Raw genomic sequence first — 7,837 nt, 5'->3', positions numbered from 1 at the left:
AAGTCATGCAACAGTTATCCTTAAATTATGGAGATTATCCCTTAATTAAGGAGATAAGGATGAGTTAAAATTGAGTTGTAATTAGTTAGCTCAGTTAACTGGGTTATGTCTAGTTAAATTAGTTCCAAACAGTTTGAGGAACTAATTGTGAGTTCAGTAAGTTAATGCATGCATGCATCAAACTAGTGTACTCAAGATAATTGAAGATTCTCTCATAAATAACTCATGCATGTCTATTCAGAGAAAGACCCAATTGAGATTAAAGACAGGGACATTGTACTATCAGTTGCATGAGTTTTCCAATAAAGGAAACTCATCCATGCAGAAGGAACAAGGTTCTTTGAGGATTGCGCAGTTTTACAGGGCGTGAGATCAGTGTGAGTGATCATTGCTACACTTGGTAATAATAGGATCACCCAGGAGAAACAACACAAGGAAATAGGAGGCTTGGAGGGCAGAGGAGAATGTTTGTGAGAAGCCTTGTTTGCCTGTGAGCATCCGTGAGGGATTGTACTGAGAGCTAGATAGTTGTGAGAGCTAAAGCTTTGTGTAATCTTGATGTATTTCCACCTTGTATGATAATACAGATAGCGGGGTTTTTAGCTGAGGCTTTCCCCAGATTATTCTTTTGTGTTTCATGTGCATTGATTCTTCTTCTGGTTATATGTGTTCAGCTTGATCTTGATCAAATCTATTAAGCTTCTGCAAGTTTGATTGTAGAAGTCGATTAAAGTATTTTGCTTTAGTTATATTGCATTATCAGGTTAATCTACAGTTAGAATTTCTACATGGTATCAGAGCTAGCTGATCTATAGAGAAATTTCTACATTTAATGGCTGAGAGGATATGTACCCTATTGAGCCACCATACCTGAGAGAGGAGAAGGCCCCCTGGTTTCCAACATACCCAAGAGAAAGAAGAGAAGTCTGCACCACCAGAATAGAGGGAAGTCCGCACCGCCAAACCATGAGAGAAGGAACCATCACAACTTGACACATCCACCCAACATGCATGGTACGATACTACGACATGATATGGCACCGAATAATACACACTATGAGGTTTAGGCACACTGCTTGCTCATTAATAATACTTGCCCCTTTGCCGAAGGGAAGTTCGAGCTTAGAATGAAAGTAAGGTTATTATTCTTTCTTTGAGGAACGGGAAGTGGTAATGAAAGGCCTTGCCTTAAGGTCAAGCTCTTCTTTTAGTTTGAGGGAAAGTGTAACCTCAAGCTCAAATTCAAGCTCAAGTTCAAGGTTAAGCTCTTCTTTTAGGGATGGAGAGGTAACAAAAGGTAGTTAGCCCTTATGGGAGATTAGGTTTCAAGGGGCAGTGAACAAGCTAGACTGATTCTACTGAACAACCCATCCAAGCAATCTGGCCATCGCCATAGCCATATCACCATCACTGATCCTACAAGGTGCTTGCTCTGTCTTATTGATTAGTGTTGTCCTTGTTGTTCTTATTGTTATGCTCTTTGCGGGTCTTTTTTGTTCCCCTTCCCTTCTTCGTTGAGCTCTGTCATTTTTTTGTCGTTTGACAAGAACCCCATTTTTTTTGTTTTCCCTCAGTTGTTTCATGGTTGGAAGGTATCATGGGGGTGGATAATCTCTGAGAGATAACAAAAGGAATGAACACAACACCGAAGTGAATAAATACTTTCAATCTTTATAAAGGAAGAGTACTATTCAATTTCAGTTGGGGAGGGAGGGCTAGCCAACATTATAGGATGGACTTTCTTTGATTCCAGATATAGAAGCATTGTTTTCCCTCCCACCTGGAGAAACATTGTTGGTAAGGCACATAAAGATTAACCATGTCTTAGGAAGATTGTTTATGTGCATGTATATAAAATAACATATAAATTTATCTATAGGATGTTGCAAAATCAATTGATGAATTTTTGTGAATAGGTTTGCACTAAATAAGGTGTTCAAGCACAAGTCTAAACCCTCTAGATGCCACCTAGATGCAAGACAACTATCTACAACCAAGGTTGGGGCCCCAAATCTCAAATCAAGGGTGCAATCCCAACCTAGACATGCTTAGAAGAAGAGGATGGAAAAGTACCAACACATGTGCTCTTAAGGGAATAACACGAAAGCATGAAATCACCTTTTGATTCATTGTCATCTCACCAATGAGATATGGACTATCACTCATAGACTATGTAAAATGCAACAATGGATTGGAGATAACACAGAGGCATTAAATGAATGGACTACAACTAGAACATAAGACAAAATTTTGGTTGTAGAGGTGATCTACTCCATTTGGCTAGCTCAAAACAATGGTGTATTCCAAAATAAACCTCCAAACGTCTACAGTATTTTTTGCATGTTGAAGGCAAGCATTACCTTATCATGCACCTCACTAAAGAAAAGGCTTCCTTGCACTCTCATATCTTTGATATACAATTCTAAAGGTCACAACCAAGCCAAACCCCACATTAGTGTATGAGACCCCTTACTTGTGGGACAAGGGACCCACCTCCACACAGTGATTTGACCGCTAAGTCAATGAAGGCATACATACTCTACCTCCTCTGGTTTTGAACCTGTGACCTCTTAGGAGGAAACACATGCTCTTAACCATTAGGCCCACTCAATATATATATAATGGATTTCTCTTTATGGTCTCTTTTACATAATGAGCGATTACATTGGAACCACATTGGAACTAACATCATATAGGAAATAGAAACGACCCTGGAAACAATATTAAGAACTAATATCACTTCCTTGAAATAGGAATGACCCTGGAATTTCTATAATCAGAGAATCTCTTGAAAATATAAGCTAAACAATATTAAAGTAATGTCTTGAACACCAAGAACCAAGAGCCTTATCACCCTATAACGAAGCAACCTATGCAAGATCAAATTTAAGGCCTAAAATTTCAACGAAACAGAAGGCATACAGTTTTGTGCCATCAAGCAAAAAGTAAATCCACACTTCCCCTAAACTCTACAAGGACGTTGGTTCTTGCCACTAATACAGTGAAGCCCTTTCTATTTTCCATGACCAGAGTTTATAAAGAGAGGAGATACAATTCACATAAGTACCAAAACGTTGATAAGTAGCTATAAAAACTACAATAGCCCATAAACATTATTAACATAATTATATACAAAAATAATACCACCAACTAAAGAAGTATCGTTCCCTTCCTTTCCCACCTCAATTCCTACAGGTTATCACATTCACTTCAATAGAATGTTATCCTTACTCCATCACAAAAAATGTTTCATGGTCTACATAAGGTACATCTGTTATAATACATGAAGAACGCAAAGAAAGGCTTGTGGAAGATAAATCTGACACTTCAAATCAACAAATCATGCACCACTAAATCAAAATCATTCAAGGTTAAACACAAAAAAATAGCTTTAGGACACACTCCAATAGTAAAACAAATATAAAAAAAGTGGGAATTGTTTATTTTTTTATTTTTAAGATGCTTTAAGGGTTCCCAATAAAATGACTATAAATCAACCATCTCAATAAAGAAAAGAACATGATCCAACAACTTGAAACTGATACTAAAACAAATATAATGAAGCCTGTCTTTGTAGAATAAGAAAGACAAATGAACCATAATCAAGAAGGTATTAGCAACACATAATTCCCAGAAAGACTCACCCCAAACAGATTCTGCATCGGTGTTACATTTGAGATTTGCTCCTGAATCCTGCTCTATTTAGGTCTCAAGCTTCATGAGATGCAACAAGATAGAGACCTCGTCTAGGTTAAAAAGCTAAAATCAACAAAATCTTGAACAAGAAAATTAGAATATTGGGGGTACAACCAAACACCTCTAAGCTTTCAAAGCTATAGATATAATGGACTCTGAGAAATAACATTTTGCATCTCCTTGCTTCAGAGAATGTATAACAGGCAATAAGAACTATAAAGCATCTAAACCTAACCATTTTCCATACTACTGATAAATTGAATATATTGAGAACTAAATATAGCTACATAACAATTCATGGATAATTTGTTACATCATAAAGAAAAGACTAATAAAATCATATGCAAGAAGCTACAAACTATAGTGAACATTTATAAAAGGAACTAGATAAGTTAAATTTACAAAAATAAAATTGATAAGAAATGCAAGTCAAAGAACCAAAGCCATGGCAACTAATCAGTGATTATGCAACTGTAGCAAGAGTCGTTGCAAAACCCAGGTTCCATTTTCGCTATGATATGTAGGATAGCAGTAATCTATCATTGCAATATTAAAGAAACACTCCTAGAGTATTCATCCTCTCTTCAAACTCTAAACCTGGGGCAAAAATCCCAATGAATAATGTGTAAATTAAGAAGCTAACCTCCAACAATGCAGAAATTTAAACCATAGAATTTCAGTTGAATGCATTAAGTGGGGGCTCAAGGGTCTGTTTTACTGCAGTGTGGTTGGAAAGTGAACCAATCTCATCTGCCATTTGTCCTAGTTGACCTTCAAGTATTTTTTCCCTCGAGTCATGCATTTCCTTCACTGGCTCTGCATATTTGACTAGGGCACAGTTCTCCAGTGTACCTGTACCATCAAAACCATTCTCCTTTGTTACATCAATTAAATCTTTCTTAGGTTCCTGAGGCTCTCCCTTACTCACCAAATCCCTGTGATTTTCTTCATTCTCCAACATTGGATCTTTCTTTATGTCACCTTCTGCTCCTTGTGGTGCCATCTCTTCTGCCTTCTCATCCATTTTATTTATTTCTTCAGTTTTGGACCCATGTATTTTTTCTTTGTTTTCTCTTTCCCTTTTGTCATCACCCTCTTCTTCTGCTTCCTTCTACTTATCAAGATCATCTTTTTCCTTCCCTTCTTCTTCCTTTTTCTGATCAGCATCTTCCCCTGTTTCACCCATATCTTCCCCGTGATGGGTATCATGCATTTCCTCTTCCTTACTAGCTTCTACTTATGATTCTTTTTTCTCTGGATCTTCTGAATCTCCTTTTGATTTTCTGGATCTCTTTGTTTTTTCTTCAATTCACTTTCTGGTGTTTTGACTAGTGATTCCTTTACATTTTCACTTATCCTTGAAGATCTCCTTATTGGTGTTACCTCACCTATGGTAGAAAGAAAATGTCAGATTATATTTTCTAAAAGATACATGCCATTATCCTCACAAAAAGGGTATGGATTTCAAACGACAAAAAAAACAAAGACATGTAAGAACACAAGTTCAGATCAGGAAAAACCAATAAAATAACAAACTTCACCTGTGCTTCGAACATAGTTCAGATCAGGAAAAACCAATAAAACAACAAACTTTACCTGTGCTCCAATCAAATTCAGAGATAGAAGGCCCTCCAAGATTTGCCTTCAAGTACTGCTCTATTGCCTTTTTTTCCTTGAATTCTTCCCCTGTTGGGGCAATAAAAACAACTTCATATTTTTTGGATGTCCCAACCTTCTTTGGAATAAGCTGGAAAACGAATTTCCAGAATTTCATCACAATACAAGATATACCATTTAATCTCTACAATCAATTTAGAAATTCAGAAGAGCAGCTCATATATGAATCCAAAACCTGCACTGTGCACACTGCATCTACATTATAAAAATTCTTAAACAACTGAGCAATAAATAATCTTTAGGACATGGATTTATTTGACAGCTAGTTAGGGCTTAATCTTTTAAATTTTCCACTCAAAATTTCGATTTGCATTGTGACAGGAAGGCAATAACTTCCTTTGGAAATGACACAAAAGAAAAATTAGGTATTTGAGTTGGAAAATCTTAGGGCTGAAATCTTAACACCACGTTCAAGCACCTGCGTTCGCATTGTAACTTGAGAGGCCCACACTAACACCTTATCTATTCACTGTTTGCTCTGGCACTCCTAAAGTCTGAAATTGATTTGGAGAAACATGGGGCTCAAAACCTCACTTCATGCTTATTAAGCACCTAATCCCTATTTTTTAGGCACCCGCATTCTCCTCTATGTTTGCACCTGCATTTCCAACTTATCTCATTTATATGAACACTCTTGACAATGCCACCAATCATTGTATAAGAGAAATGTGCAGGGTTAGTAGGAATACTCATCATGGATGGATATGACTGACACGTAAGGAAAGGAGATAGGTAGAAGAATATACGCCACTGAGAAAAAAATCAGTTTATATGGCAGAATAAACTATTAACAATTGCATTCTATAGTTTTCTTAGGAGAAAGAGCCGTAGGTATGTGGCTCCATGCGTGGAGGATAGGAGGTATGTCTGGGCAGCGTATCACTTAATTTTGGGTACATATTTCCTGTTGAATATAGCCGCTGTCAGAGGAATACATGTTGGATGTTTTTCTATGCTATTTGGTGAGGTTTATCTTTGTTATAGGCTGCAGGAATAGAGCTGCTACAGTAGCTTGTTGCTAAGACTATTTGGTGGGTATGAAGGCATGTATAAGTCCTCTCTAGGACGCATATGCCCAGGCTTGAGTGCAGACAGGTCATAATTCTTCCATGTAGTTTGGGACTGTTTCAAGATTCATTGAGGAGGAGCTACCAAGCTCTAAATCAGTGATTGGGTGTCTTCTATGGATAATCACAGTAATTAAGGGAGAGGAGAATGAGGACTGAAGCTGACATCCCTAACCAATGACCATGATTACCATCAACACTTGAAGCTAACTGTGTTTGTGCCCTAACCAGTACTCAGAATTGTAGTATAGAAATCTCCATCATATAGGAGAATATACTTAAAGATTGAAATCTTCTATGATCCTGGGATATAGGGCCGAACCTCTGTAGATGCTTGATTGAAGTATTACAACCCTCATTTTAGAGGACTATATCATTCTTAAAAGAATAATTTCTCTTTGAGATTCTCAGATCCCTGGAACGTTTCAGATGACAGATATGGTTTCACATCCATCTCATCCCTTTTTGGTTCATTGCATCAGTAAGCATTTAAAGCCGAGTTGTTAAAGGGTATTTTGAAGACAACCCAGTTTGAGCATGAGTACTAGATCTTTGCTGAGATTTTGTTAACAATTCTGAATATAAGGATCAACCTTTATTATCCTATGCAACATACTTTTTGGGAAATTTTTTAGATCAAGGAGCAATATTAGATAATCAATGATTGTAATGCTCTAACTTTTGCAACAGTTTTTTTTTGGGATATATGTATATATATGTTATCAACATAATCCGTCAGGTCTGTGAAGTCATTTTGGGAGATGTATTGATCACTTGATATCTAAAGGCAACACATCCTTTCTTCTGAATACCAACTCTAAGGATCTGAGTAACCTTGCTCTGAACTTGATTTAAGAATCTTTATCTCTAATGATGATGTATTCCTAGCAACGTTTGATTGATGCTCTTCTTGAAGGTATCTCGACTCATTCAAATCAACAATTAACTTCCCCACAAGAATTCTAGGCTATGCTTAAAAGCTTGGCCTATTAAGTTTTCTTATTGGTAAGTAAGGTATCCATATTTTGTGCTAAGAGGTTCAGATTGGAAGATTGAAGTCGAAGCAAACAGAAATGTAAGGAATTCTATTACATCTCATATTTGGTGCCTTGACAACCTTATCCTATCTCTGGCCTAGATATCAAATTATAGTATCACTTTCTTCAAAGTCAAATGCCTTATCGTATTGTGAAATGTGGCTCTTAGTTGTCAAATCTAGTTGACCTTCTCTCTCTTGAATTATTGAAATCATTCAAAGCTAAGAATGGAACATCTCCAAGAGCAAAGGTATCAGTTTGATGGAAAGTCATTTTGAAATCACATAATTGACAACTGAATTAGGATAGTTTTATGAAGATATGTCTAAGATTTAGGTTGAAAATTGACTGCGTGTAGAA

This window comes from Pinus tabuliformis, chromosome 1_1, assembly GCF_031772625.1.
Source record: "Pinus tabuliformis cultivar Carrire ecotype Pingquan chromosome 1_1, CPIR1, whole genome shotgun sequence".
Classification (NCBI taxonomy): domain Eukaryota; kingdom Viridiplantae; phylum Streptophyta; class Pinopsida; order Pinales; family Pinaceae; genus Pinus; species Pinus tabuliformis.
The sequence above is the reverse complement of the archived record's forward strand: the minus strand, read 5'-3'. Positions refer to the sequence as shown.